This window comes from Zingiber officinale, chromosome 5A (assembly GCF_018446385.1).
Source record: "Zingiber officinale cultivar Zhangliang chromosome 5A, Zo_v1.1, whole genome shotgun sequence".
Taxonomy (NCBI): domain Eukaryota; kingdom Viridiplantae; phylum Streptophyta; class Magnoliopsida; order Zingiberales; family Zingiberaceae; genus Zingiber; species Zingiber officinale.
The window spans coordinates 83,925,889-83,939,153 of record NC_055994.1 but is presented as its reverse complement, the minus strand read 5'-3'; positions in this window follow the sequence as shown (position 1 = coordinate 83,939,153).

Here is a 13,265-nt window from a genome sequence, read left to right as displayed (position 1 = left end):
CTTCCTAAAGGAATGGTCGGGGATCAGTGCATATGTTGACCTCTAACTCAAAAGAAAGTGCTTAATTAGGGGTCTAGAGAGGTCAAGTGCATGCTTAGGGGTCCCTTTCGTCTTTGGGGACTAGAGAAGTCGATCGGAAAAAGAGAGGTCAAGTGCTTTGTACGAAAGCGTTGTACGATAAGCTAAGAGAATATTCCCTTGCACGAGAGACAATGAAAGGTAAATGGCGAGTTCTTAGCTATTCGAGAATGGTGGCTAAATTTAGCCTTTTGAATCTTTTAGTGGAAGGAGGGTGAGAATGGGCGGTGTTTGTTTGTTTGGTTTTTATTGAAAAATGGTTGGATTTAAATTGGTAATTTGTGTTGAATTTTCTTTCTAAAAGGTTGTTAAAAGGAGGAAGAAGGAAAGAAGGAGAGAATTATTGTTTTATATATAACTACCTTTGTATTTGGCCAATGGATTGAGTTGTATAAGTTCACATGCTTATCGACCAATGACTTTTGTCTTTTGTTGACTCCGTGAGGATCTAGTCGACTCAATCACGTTCAAACGATTGATACCATGATAGTCAATTCAGTCAGTTGATATATACAACAGACTTAGTTTATCCAACAGTCACATGAGTCAACTCAAATCAACACAGGGAAAAGTGTTTACTTGATCATGAAATTCTAATTGATCATAAAGTCAACTTAGATAAATTGTATCCCTTTTAATCCTCCAAGATCGAAGCTCATACTTAGATTATAATAAGAGTTCATGTTCCTTATGAAGACAATCAATTAAGCATATCTAATTGTTAGTATATTTTGGGAGTTAGAGGAGATGATTAATTTCAATCACTTCATCTATAATGATTTGTAGTGGAAACTTGAAGCAATACTAACACCCTTGATTTTACTTGGTATTCACCTCCTTGAGTTGACTAATCCAAGGGTCCGCTTCTCACACTCATAGCTCTACTATAAACATCTCTTTTCCAGAGACGGAGAAGCAAACAAATATGAGAACATCCAACAAGAAATACAACCTGAACAAGTAAATAGATACAAAAATAAGGAATCTTGCTCTTGATATCTTGTTGCTATGGATTGACTCTTGATTGGTTGGAAAGTGCAATAACACTTGTTGATCCTGCCCTGAAGCTGAGTGGACGACTGTCGGGAAATAACACTGATGTGGATCTCCGTGTGCGGTGGAAACGCCTCGCTCCTGCAATCACAGGTCGTTAGTACCAAGCCGGGAAGGGGTTCCCGACGACGGCCCTCCGACGCTCAAGTCACACAACAGCAGGAAGAAAAAATAAAGGAAATGAAGAAGTGAATGGTAGTGCTCAAAGACGTATCTGCGCATACCTCCTCGGATGACCACCTCCTCTCTTATATAGAGCTTCGGCAGGTTGACTGCACATTCCCCGAGCAGTCGCGCATTCCCAAAATTTCCCCAAAAGCTAACATCGAGAAAGGGTCCCTGACGTCCTACTATAACGGGGCGAACGCCTCTCTGTCAAGGCGGTGGGATCTTCTCCCGTATGATTTTCCGTCCATCAGCGCCGTCAGCCAGCGGCATTGACTCCCAAAAAGATGTTGGCACATATCTCCCGTCTGATTTGTCGGTCGTTAATCTGATTGAACTTCCCTTGATCGTTCTGACCAGCCAATTTCATATCCCCTTACGAGTATATCACATCCGAGCGACATGAGTGACTTTGGTTTCAGTGCGCCGCAGGCTGACCCAACTCTTCTTGAATTCTTCCGGTTGGTCGGTGAATTCTTCCGGCTGACCGGCCTGTATAGACATCCGCTCGGCTGGTCCCTTAGCTGACCACCTCTCGATTTTGACGTCCACCTAAGCGTTGCACTTTCTGGGAGGGGGGGGGCCCTCCTAGATTATCACCGGATCACATGCCCCCCTTTAAGTCTAGTCGAAGGAGGTTGTAAGTCCGACTGACTGGACAAAATGTTGTGAAGATGTGATTTCCTGCGAGCATGCGGTCACCTATGTCGGTCGACCCCCTTCACGAGCCCGCCAGGCAGCCTGCTGGATTGTTTATCCGCGAGCTTTCTATCTTTGCTTGGTTGGCTTCTGGAGCCTTTGCTAAGGCGCCCCTCGCAAAAATCTCTTCGAAACCTGTATCAGCCTGAGGCATTGATGTGAAGCACGCTTCCTTAATTGCTCTGACAACTGCCTTATCAACACACGCCACGCGTCTCCTCCTGCTAGCGCATGTTTGAGGTGACAGGCTAGGATGTGACCTTTGGGTTGTTTGAATTTCAATGGTCGGATTTGCCTCTAGGTGTTCGCGCTGTCAATCGGACAGCTAAGCGAGGTCCCTTGATGTTTATAAGATTGTCGCCGCCGTCTTCTTTCTCTCATGCTTTTGCTTCCAGCGACTTCTTCCACATTCTTTGGTGATTTCCCCCGTGTTCGCTGGCGAATACTTCATGTTCTTCAGCAAATCCTCCTGTTCCCCTGTCATTCCCGTTCCTGGTGAGTCCATTGTCTTCTTCTGTAGCCCCTAACTGCTTTGTCTTCTGCGATCTTCCGGCGAGCTCCTTCTCTTGCTTCTGCCCGCTTTTTCTTTTTGCACTTCCTCCCAACTCCTCTCGTTTCCTCCCTTCTATCATGGACGGTGTATCGCAGCCTTCGTCCTCCACTCCGGGCCCTTGGTACGATACTATGGAGTCGCGATTCGATGAGGATGATACTCAAACCTTAGCCAATACCTTTGAACTCCCTCCTGGCTATGAGATCCATGTCCCGCTAGCCACCGATCGGCCTTCCGCTCTGCCGACCGGCTGTGTCTGCTTCTTCCGCGACCAATTTGCTGCCGGTCTGCGGCTTCCTCTTCATCCCTTCATCATTGATGTTTGTAGATACTTCAGTCTATCCCTTTCTCAGCTAGTCCCTAACTCCTTTCGCCTTCTGTGCGGGGTAATTATCCTATTCCGCTTGCATCGCATTCCCCTGACCCCTTCGATTTTTCACTTTTTTTATTACCCCAAGCTGTCCGATCAGCCAGGCACTTTCCTCCTACAAGCTCGGCCGGGCTTGGTCTTTTTTGATAGGATGCCTTCCTCCAATAAGCATTGGAGAGAACACTTCTTCTTTGTCCACTTCCCCGACCGACCTTCCTTCCAAACCACTTGGCAACTTTTGCTAGGGCCCCAACCTTCGTTGCCTCGCTACAAGAACACTCCCGCCTACTTGCTTGCTGCCTCCATGCTAGCTGGTCAAAAGTTCAACATTCACAAGCTGCTAGAGGAAGGAGTCTTGGCGCTTTTTGACCTTGTTCCGATCAGCCCCGACGAGCCGATCAACCTAGGTACACCATCAATTTTCCTCCTTTCTCTTTATCTAACTGATTTCTTTCTTTATTTTGCAGCCGACATCATGATTCGAGCGCGCTTGGTCGGGCAGTCGAAGCTTACCACTGCCGATGTTGACCAGGTAGTGGTTGAAGTGTTGGTCGAGCGAGGGTTTCAGTCGGAAGATCTCCCCGGACCGGTACTGCCCAAACAGGAGCCTACTCAGGAGGCCGGTGGGGAGTCGAACCTGATGCCAATCGGAGCAGCAGTAGGGAGAATGCCGATCGTGGAGTTTCCGGCGGATCAACTAGCTCCAGAAGAGGGCTCGCAATCGGAAGCGCCACTTGAGAATACGCATAAGAGGCGTCGCGCAAAGAAAGCTGCGTGCTCCGCGACTTCGGTGGCGAGGGTTGCCGATCAGACCGGTGCTTCCGGTCAGATACTGTCGGAGGCTGCCAATGTTTCTTCTGACCGGACACCCTCCGCCCCTCTCGTTGCCTCTCCCGCCGCTAGTCTGTCGCCACTATCGGCTCAGGGTCGCATCTTAAGGTCAAACATCAACCCAGTGCCTTCTTCTTCTCGCGCGGGCCGATCAACCTCTTCTCATTCGGCCACAACTCGTCGGAGACACGTCACGGCCACACTCCACCTTCCTACTGAAGATCTTTCACCGCCGAGTAGCTCAGCCGATTAGACTGAACACCGGATTATCATTAAAGGTCATTTAGCCGAGATATGGGAAGATGTGCGCGCCCGGGCGGTGGCTGCTCCTCTGGGTGTATTAGCGAACAACTACACTAAGCAGATTACCGGCGTGAGTTTTTCTCTTAACTTCCATACCGATTAATTTGGCCTTGTTTCTGATCCCTTCCCATCACGACTTTCGCAGTTTTGGGTGGACGGTCTGGCTATGAGCCAGAGACTTGCCTTTGTAGAGGATGAGTTGAAACGGCTGAAGAAAACCCCCGGCCAGTCGGGCACCACTCATGGTCTAAACGACACTCAGGTGGCTCAGCTGCAAGCTAACTTAGCCAAGAGTGAAGAGCTGCTGACCGCCGAGCGAGGTAAGAGCGCCGAGCGAGTCGGGTATATTGACCGACTCAAGAAAGAGATCTCCACCTTCGAGGGAAAAATCACTCTGGCCACCAGCCGTAAGCAAAGGGTTGTTGAGGATCTGGAGAAGAAAAATGTGGAAGCCCGGGCTCTCGAGCAGAAGTTAAAGCAGACTGAAGACAAGATGAAAAATGTTGAAGGTCTGTTGATGTTCGAGCGGCAAGCTCGCGAGTCTGAAGAGGCCACTTTAAGAAGCCAGCTATCCGACAAGGACGTCGATCTTGCGGTGGTGAAGGCAGATCTGGAAAGCACCCGGTCGGCCTTGGAGGCCTATAAGGAAAGCGAGCCTAGCCGATTCGAAGAGATGAAGGTGGCTTACATCCGGTCTGACACCTTCGTGGATAAGTTCGTTGCCCGAGTTCTCTGACTTTTCGGTTGCGTCGTGGACAACATTTTTAATCAACTCAAGAAAAAGGGACATCTGCCTGCCGATCTGCCCGGCTCCACGATTGATCGCGACCAGCTCAATGACTCTATCCCCGACGATGCCTTGGCTTATTTGGAGTGAACCCTCTAAAGTGTTTCTGTTCGCTTGGTTTGCTAAGTGCTTTTTTCAATTGTACTAATCGACCATCGGGTGTACCCGATTGGCATGAACTTTTAAGACGTAACTGGCTTCTGTCTTATCTTTGACAATTTTCCTCGATATTTTTATCGTCTTTGAATATGATTAGGCAATCATCTTATTCTTACTTGTCGCTTGATCATACGTGGGTTTAAGGTCGCCGCTCGACCGTCGATGACGCAAGAGTTTAAGGTCGCCGCTCGACCGTCGATAAAGCGTTTGATAAGAAGGGGTTAGGAGAGATCCCATTGTTTTCTTCCTGTGTCTAAGGAAACATACATTTAAGCAAGTGTACATGAATTCACTCGCTCACCTCTCATCCGACTCTGTAAGGTTGGAGGTGATTTGCGCTCCACGGTCTCTCCAACTTCCTTCCCTCCGCGTCCTCCAAGTAGTATGCACCCAACCGCAACCTTTCTGCTACTTTGAATGGGCCCGTCCATGGAGCTTCCAACTTTTTGACATCTCCGATCGGCTTGACCCTTTTCCAGACTAGGTCCTCCACCTGGAAAGATCCGGGGATCACCCGACGATTGTAGTTTTGCCGCATCCTTTGTCTATATGCTATCAGCCGGACGGTCGCTTTGTCTCACGTCTCTTCGACCATGTCGAGCTCCAACCGTCGCCTTTCTCCATTTTCTTCGTCGTAGTGAAGCACCCGATCGGACTCAATCTCGACCTCGATTGGGACGACCGCCTCTCCTCCGTATACTAAATGGAATGGCGTGAAGCCAGTTCCTTCCTTGGGAGTCGTCCGTAGCGCCCATAACACACTGGGTAGCTCGTCCACCCAGTTGCCCACCATGTGATCGAGCCGAGCGCGCAACGCCTTGAGGATTTCCCGGTTGCTAACTTCAGCTTGTCCATTACTTTGAGGGTAGGCCACGGGGGTAAAAGCTTGCTGTATGCCATAACCCACGCACCATTCCCCCAACTATTGGCCCATGAACTGTCTCCCATTATCCGAGACAAGTCAGCGTGATATGCCGAACCGGCATATAATATTCTGCCATAAAAACTTCTTGACCATGCTTTCCGTTATTCTCGCCAGCGGTTCGGCTTCCACCCATTTTGAAAAATAATCAACGACCACAAGTAGGAACCTTATCTGACCGGTCGCCATAGGAAAAGAGCCGACTATGTCCATTCCCCATTGGTCGAATGAGCACGCAACAGAGGACACTTTCATTTCAGAGGTCGGTCGGTGAGTCAGATTGCTGTAGTTTTCGCAGGATAAGCAAGTGGCTACCAACTTGCTCGCATCTTTCTGGAGTGTTGGCCAAAAATATCCTGCTAGGATAACTTTCTTTGCTAGTGATCGCCCACCCGGGTGCTCTCCGCAAGAGCCTTGATGTACTTCTTGAAAGATGTATTCAGCGTCCTCGGTGCCCACACATTTGAGCAGAGGGCGCGAGAAAGCTTTTTTATACAATTGTTCACCCACAAAGGTGAACCGAGCGACTCTCCTTCTTAAGATTCGATCGATTTCGTGACCTCCTGATAAGCCTCCTGACTGAAGGAACCTAATGATGGGTGTCCTCCAGTCTTCCGGAAATGGTATCCCCCTTGACCGGTGAACGTGTGCCACTAGGTAGACCCGCTTAATGGGGGAAGTGGCGATGATCGGTGTCATTGTGATAGCCAGCTTTGCCAGTTCATCCGCCGCTTGGTTCTCTGATAGGGGAATTTTGTGAATAACGACTCTTGGAAATTTGCCTTAAGCTTTTAGAAGGAGTCCGCATATAGCCTGAGTCGAGCGCTATTGATCTCGAACGTTCCGTTCAGCTGCTGAGCCACCAACTGTGAATCTGAATGTAAGAGTACCTTCGTGGCCCCGACGTGCCGAGCGGCTTGGAGACCAGCTATGAGCGCTTCGAACTCAGCCTGTTGTTGGTGGCTCAGTAGTCCAATCGAATGGATAGATGCATTCGGTCTTCTTTTGGGGATATAAGCAGGATGCCTATTCCACTACCCGATCGGGCGGACGAACCATCCACGTATACCCTCCATGAGTACTCTGGCTCAGGGTCTGGTACTTCTGTGATGAAATCCGCCAACGCCTGAGCTCTTATAGCCGACCGGGGTCGGTATTGGATATCGAACTCACTGAGCTCAGTGGTCCATTTGATTAACCGGCCAGACTCTTCAGGGTTGAGCAGGACCCGACCCAAGGCACTATTGGTCATCACAATTATAGAGCGGGCCAGGAAATAGGGTCGAAGCCTCCAAGCGACGAGGATCAGAGCGTAAGACAGCTTCTCAAGACCTGTATAGCGAGATTCTGCGTCTTTCAATATGTGGCTCAAAAAATATACCGGTTGCTGCTTCCCCCCTTTCTCAGTGATTAACGCTGAACCGATGGCATGCTCGGTTGATAATAAATAAATTAAAAGTGGTTCCCCCACAGCTGGCTTGGCTAAGATGGGCAAGGAGCTGAGATATTGCTTGAGTTCCTCGAACGCCTTGTCACACTCGCCATCCCACTGGAACTTGGTCGCTCGCCTCATAATCTTGAAAAATATCAGGCTCCGATCAGCTGATTTAGATATGAACTTGATAGAGCTGTGATCCTTCCGGACAGCCTTTGTACTTCCTTCAGGTTGCGAGGCAGCGCCATGTCGTGGAAAGCTTTTACTTTATTGGGGTTCGCTTCGATTCCCCGTTCGGTGACTATATAGCCCAGGAACCATCCACCCTTAGCACCGAACAGACACTTGGTTGGGTTGAGCTTGATCCCGTAATTTCTCAGCGTCTGCATGTTTCCTCCACATCTGCACATAGGTCGACAGATCGGAGTGACATAATGAGTATGTCGTCAACGTATACCTCCAAATTTCGTCCGATCTGCTTCTGGAACACCTTGTTCATCATTCTCTGATAGGAGGTGCCTGCGTTCTTCAATCCGAACGACATGACTGTTAGGACCTTGACGTCCACTAGAGGGGGGGTGAATAGCGTCTCACCCAAAACTTTACTTCCTATAATGTTAGTGCACAGCGGAATACAAAAACAAACTAACAAATACGAAAGTTAACCTAAAACAAGAAAGAAGAAGACAACAAACCAAACACAAACCCTAACACAAGGTGTTTACGTGGTTCGGAGATAACTTGCTCCTACTCCACGGCGTGTCCGTAAGATGGACGATCCTTCAATCCGTCGATGGATTAGTCCCCGGCAAACTCCGGCTAGCTCAACCTCCTTGTGGGTGGAGAAACCTCACCACAACTCCAACCAAGATCACTTGGACACAAGAGATCCTTGAGCACTTTGGTGACTACTAATTAGGCTTTAACCAAGTCTAATTTCGTCACCTTGGCCGGCCATCCCAAGCTCCTTCTTATAGAGCTTGGAAAAAATCAGTAAGCTGATTTGCCCGTTACCAGTGCACCAGTCGACTGCTACAGTCACCAGTCGACTGCTACAGTACTGCTACAGTAACGTTACAGTACTGCTACAGTAGCGCTATAGTAAACCCTAATTCTAGGATTTTACCTCGAGTACATTCACTCAACACTCGTTCTCGCCCGACCAACCTAGACCTAGCCTTCTAGCCTCCTCCATCAGCCTTGCGTCCCTCGGATGCCTCCCCATCCTTCACGTCTTGCCTTCTGGAGCTTTCATCGGCCTTGTCATTGTTGTCGGGTCTTCCTTTGCCAAGAGATCGCGCCTCCGGGACTTCATCCATTGCCAAGTCACACTTGGACTTACGTTGCCAAGACTACATGCTTGGACTTACACCGCCAAGACTCATCCTTGGACTTTCCTTGTTGTACCTGTATCCTGCACACTCACAATGCATATCAAATACAACAATAAACCTAACTTAAACCTTTGTCCAAACATCAAAACTTAGGGCACCTAGATTACTCCAACAATCTCCCCCTTTTTGATGTTTGGCAACCTGTTTAAGTTAGGGAAACATAAATGCAATACATATGCAAATAAATATGCAAATCAACTCATGCATAAATAATGGAACCTAAATCTCTAGGCTCCCCCTTCACCTAAGCTCCCCCTTGAGCTAGGATTTCCCGCAAAGGTAAACTTCTCCCCCTTTGCCTAAACAATCGCTCCCCCTTCACCTAAGCTCTCCCTCGAGTTAGGATTTCTTGCAAAGGTGTATAGGTTTCCCACTTAAACCTAGACTTCTCCCCCTTTGCCATACATCAAAAAGAGCTCCAACAATATCTCAATTGTTGAAAATATGTCATCCAAATTGACCCTAAACTCATGTATTTATCCCCCATGGATCTCATACATTTAAACGAGTTGACACGGTCAAGAACAACGTTAAAAAACATTTTTAGGCTGGTATCAGTCGACTGAACTAGGTACCAGTCGACTGCCCCCTTCGACAGAACCTTACAGAAGCATTCTGTAATCGAAATCTACTGTTACCAGTCGATTGGTATCGGCACCAGGAGACATTCTGTGCTCAAAAACACTGTTACCAGTTGACTGGTATCTGCACCAGTCGACTGGCACCCTATTTCTGCAAAAATCAACCTTTTCAGGCCAACTTCAGAAATTCCCTAGACCTCCAAAAATCCCCAAATTTTGTAGAGAGGTCTATTGTACCCTTGTCTACTTGGGAAAAATATATATAAAAATATATTTATCACATATCCCAAGATTGACACAAAATTCAAAACTAGCTAAATAGTTCAATTGAACATTGACCTAAAGTCCTAATTTTGGCTTCCTCTTGATGTATCTGCCCATACTAAATCACAATACTTCCCTAGCATGGGTTTATATGACATCTATACATCAAAAACTAATTTTTATGCAATATGACCCCTAATGTCATATTTTCATGCATGAAACACATCTCAATTGTGCCAACCCACTAGGTTAGAGACTTAAGTCTGTCTCCTAACCACTTGGCACATTTGATAACCCATATATCATGGGTCCCAAAAGCTCTTCCTATCCTTAGGAATCTTAACCTTAGTCACCTCCCTTGGTGACTCATCCACTATGGCTAAGCCACTTCGATGCACCTCGGGTGACACTTGGACTACTAAACTCACATTCTTAACCTTAGACACCTTGTCTTTGATTAATTTCTTCTTGTCCTTAATCTTGGACACCTCATCCTTGCTATAATTATATGCTACCCTAGCATATTCCTTCTTATTAACCATGGATGACTCTCCCTTGTCCTTGGTAACACCTCTCCTACCAATGTCATGTGCTACCTTAACACTTGACCTCCTTTTGATCTTGGAAAAGATTTTTATGTTTTCAAATAGTAACTCCCTCTAAAAATATGGTCAAACTTCTATCATTGCACCAACAATGACTTGGGGTTCTTAAATAATTAGGAAAACCAAAACTTGAAGTTTTGAGGTTCAAAGTTCAATAATGAAACTAAACTTCAACCGAAACTTCACTCTACTTTTTCTTAACCAATTCATACTTGTTTTCATCATGAAAACTCATGTAGACATTATTTAGGGTATACTTTATCAGGGAAAAATAGTTTTCTATGAAAATACTTTCTATTTTCAAAGATTTACACAAATTTGAAAACTCTTGAAAACTTCAATGTTTTCTCCTAATTTGTGTCTAATTTTTCAATGATGATTACTATCAAAAGATAGTCTTCACAAAGGTTTTTCAAAAGTATTTTGAAATCATTTTCAAAACCAATATCCAACCACGTTCTTTGGGCTCAATGCACATGACTTGTACATTAGCTTTCTCAATGATTGGAAGACACATAACTATGTGTTTTGATGAACCTAAAACTCAACAAGATGCACTAGATCAACATCTTGAGTTTTGTTCACCATCTTAACATCTCACTTGTATCTAACGTATATTAAAACACATACAAGTTACCTTATAGTTCTTTGTGAGATGTATATTTGGTCTTGCCCTAAACTAAGGGATCATGCATCTCTATCTAGACATTGTAAAAATCATGATCATCCATCTAGGATGTCACTTGATATGATCCCTCTTGTTGGAACACTTCCATACATAATAAATGCCTTTTGTCCTTAATCACAAGGAAATTGACATACTGCATGATGATTAATGACATACATCAAAATAAGCAATTTTCAAAAGCAAAGCATGTTATAGCTATATGATGTATGTATGACATGACATGGTATTTTTGTATTTTTCATAATAAAATGTGAATGCTAAATATGATGTCATGACATATGATGGGCAAACAATCATGGCAAGTTAGCATAAATAAAATTTACCTAGATTACCTATCTAAGTATTCTTAACCCTAGATAACTCAAAATTTAACCCTAGATTGCCTAATTTTATCAAGAAAATGTCAAACCCCAACTTGACATTTCTTTAATTTCTTTATAAATTTGTGCCATTTTAAGTTAAACAAATTCCTCAAAGTATGACACATTTTACTCTTTCCAAGAGTAAATGAAATCAAATTAAAACTTAGATTCGCCTTTAACCTTCTAAGAAAATGTCAAAACTCCAACTTGACATTTCTTATCCTTTTCTAAATGTGTCAATTTAAATTAAGTTCAAAACCTCAAAGTTTGACACATTTTACTCTTCCAAAGAGTAAACATCTTACATTAGGACCTAGATTTTCCTTTAATTACCCTAAGAAGATACCAAACCCCCAATTTGGTATTTCTTATGTTTTTCCACATTGTGCCAATTTAATTCAAACATAATTCCTTAAGATTTGGCACATGTTACTCTTTCCAAGAGTGACAATTTGGATTAAGGTTTGCATTTCCCTTAATTCCATAAGAAAATGTCGAATTCCAAATTTGGCATTACTTTTGCTTCTCTCTAGTGTGTCAATTTAAATTATATTTAACTCCTCAAATTTTGACACATATATTACTCTTTCAAAGAGTAACCCAATAACCTTTTTCTTTTTCAAAGGTTAACAATAACCTTGAAAATGCTCTCAAGTGTCAACTTTACAAAGGTTGGGTTAACTACTGATCCGACAGTAAGAATGGGGGACCCACTTCCTGAAGGGTCCCAGCCTGAGGACGGATGGAGGGCTGACTAAGCGGGCGAGGGCCGCGTCGAGCAGTTGAGCAGGTCCGAGCGGAGCCAGATATAACCCAGCCATCGGCTTAGGTTTCCGACGCCAAGGCGGGTGTCTGCCCGGCTGGAACCGAAGGGCCGATCGGGTGTCTGCCCGGCTGGAACATAAGGGCCGAGCGGGTGGTCCGTTCGGCCAGGATAAGAGCGAGGATACAAAGGTTAGCCGAGCGGCCTATTCGTTCGGCTCGGGATATGGGATGTCAGCAGAGGCATGTCTAATGATTATGCCATACACAAGATTTCACGATAGAGGATCTTGCCGTCACATCATGGAGATGTTGATACAGTAACGGTATGGCCTTATGGATGCCCTTCTGACAGACCCATACCTGGGCGTGGTCGAAAGCAGGTGATTGCTTTGATTGGCGCGCCTAGGCTCCTTCGAGAGGTCTATATAAGGTCTCCATTACTTCACCAGAGGTACACAAGTCTTCTGTTTCTAAGTCACCTCTTTGTTATTCCTCGCCTGACTTGAGCATCGGAGGGCCGTCGCCGGGACACCCCTCCCGGCTCGGTTTTGTTGCAGGTTTGCCGGAGCACTCAAGGATCCAACAGGGAGCGCCACATCCCCAGCGTTCGTTGACCTCTGGTTCGGACAGGATCAATTTGGCGCCGTCTGTGGGAACGCACCTGCATCTGAGCAGAGGCAATGGACGAGATTTCTCGATTGGTTTCCGACAATGGGCGGCAATTCATAGGGAAGGTGCTAGAAGATTGGTGCAAAAGCTACGGCATCGAGCAACACTTCACATCCGTGGCTTACCCCCAAAGCAACGGTCAAGCCGAAGTATTCTGCGCGCTCGGCTCGACCACTTGGGAGGAAGTTGGCCAGATGAAGTGCCGGGCGTTTTATGGGCCATCCGAACGACTCCCAAGGAAGGAACGGGCGTCACACCTTTTCATCTAGTGTACGGAGGCGAAGTGGTCATTCCGGTTGAAGTCGGCGTCGAGTCCGTCCGGGTCCAATGTTACGATGGAAGCAACGCCGAGCGGAGGAACATGGAGCTGGATTTGGTTGATGAGGAGCGGGCCAAGGCATCGGTGTACCGTCAACGGATGAAGTAAAACTACAACCGGGCCATTCCCATCATTCCGTGGCGATCTTGTTCGAAGAAAGTCAAGCCGGCGATGTCGGAAGCTTGAAGCTCGTGGAAGGCCCTTCAAAATCATCGAAAAGCTCCGGCGAATATTATTTGGAGGATGAGGATGCTAGATAGGCC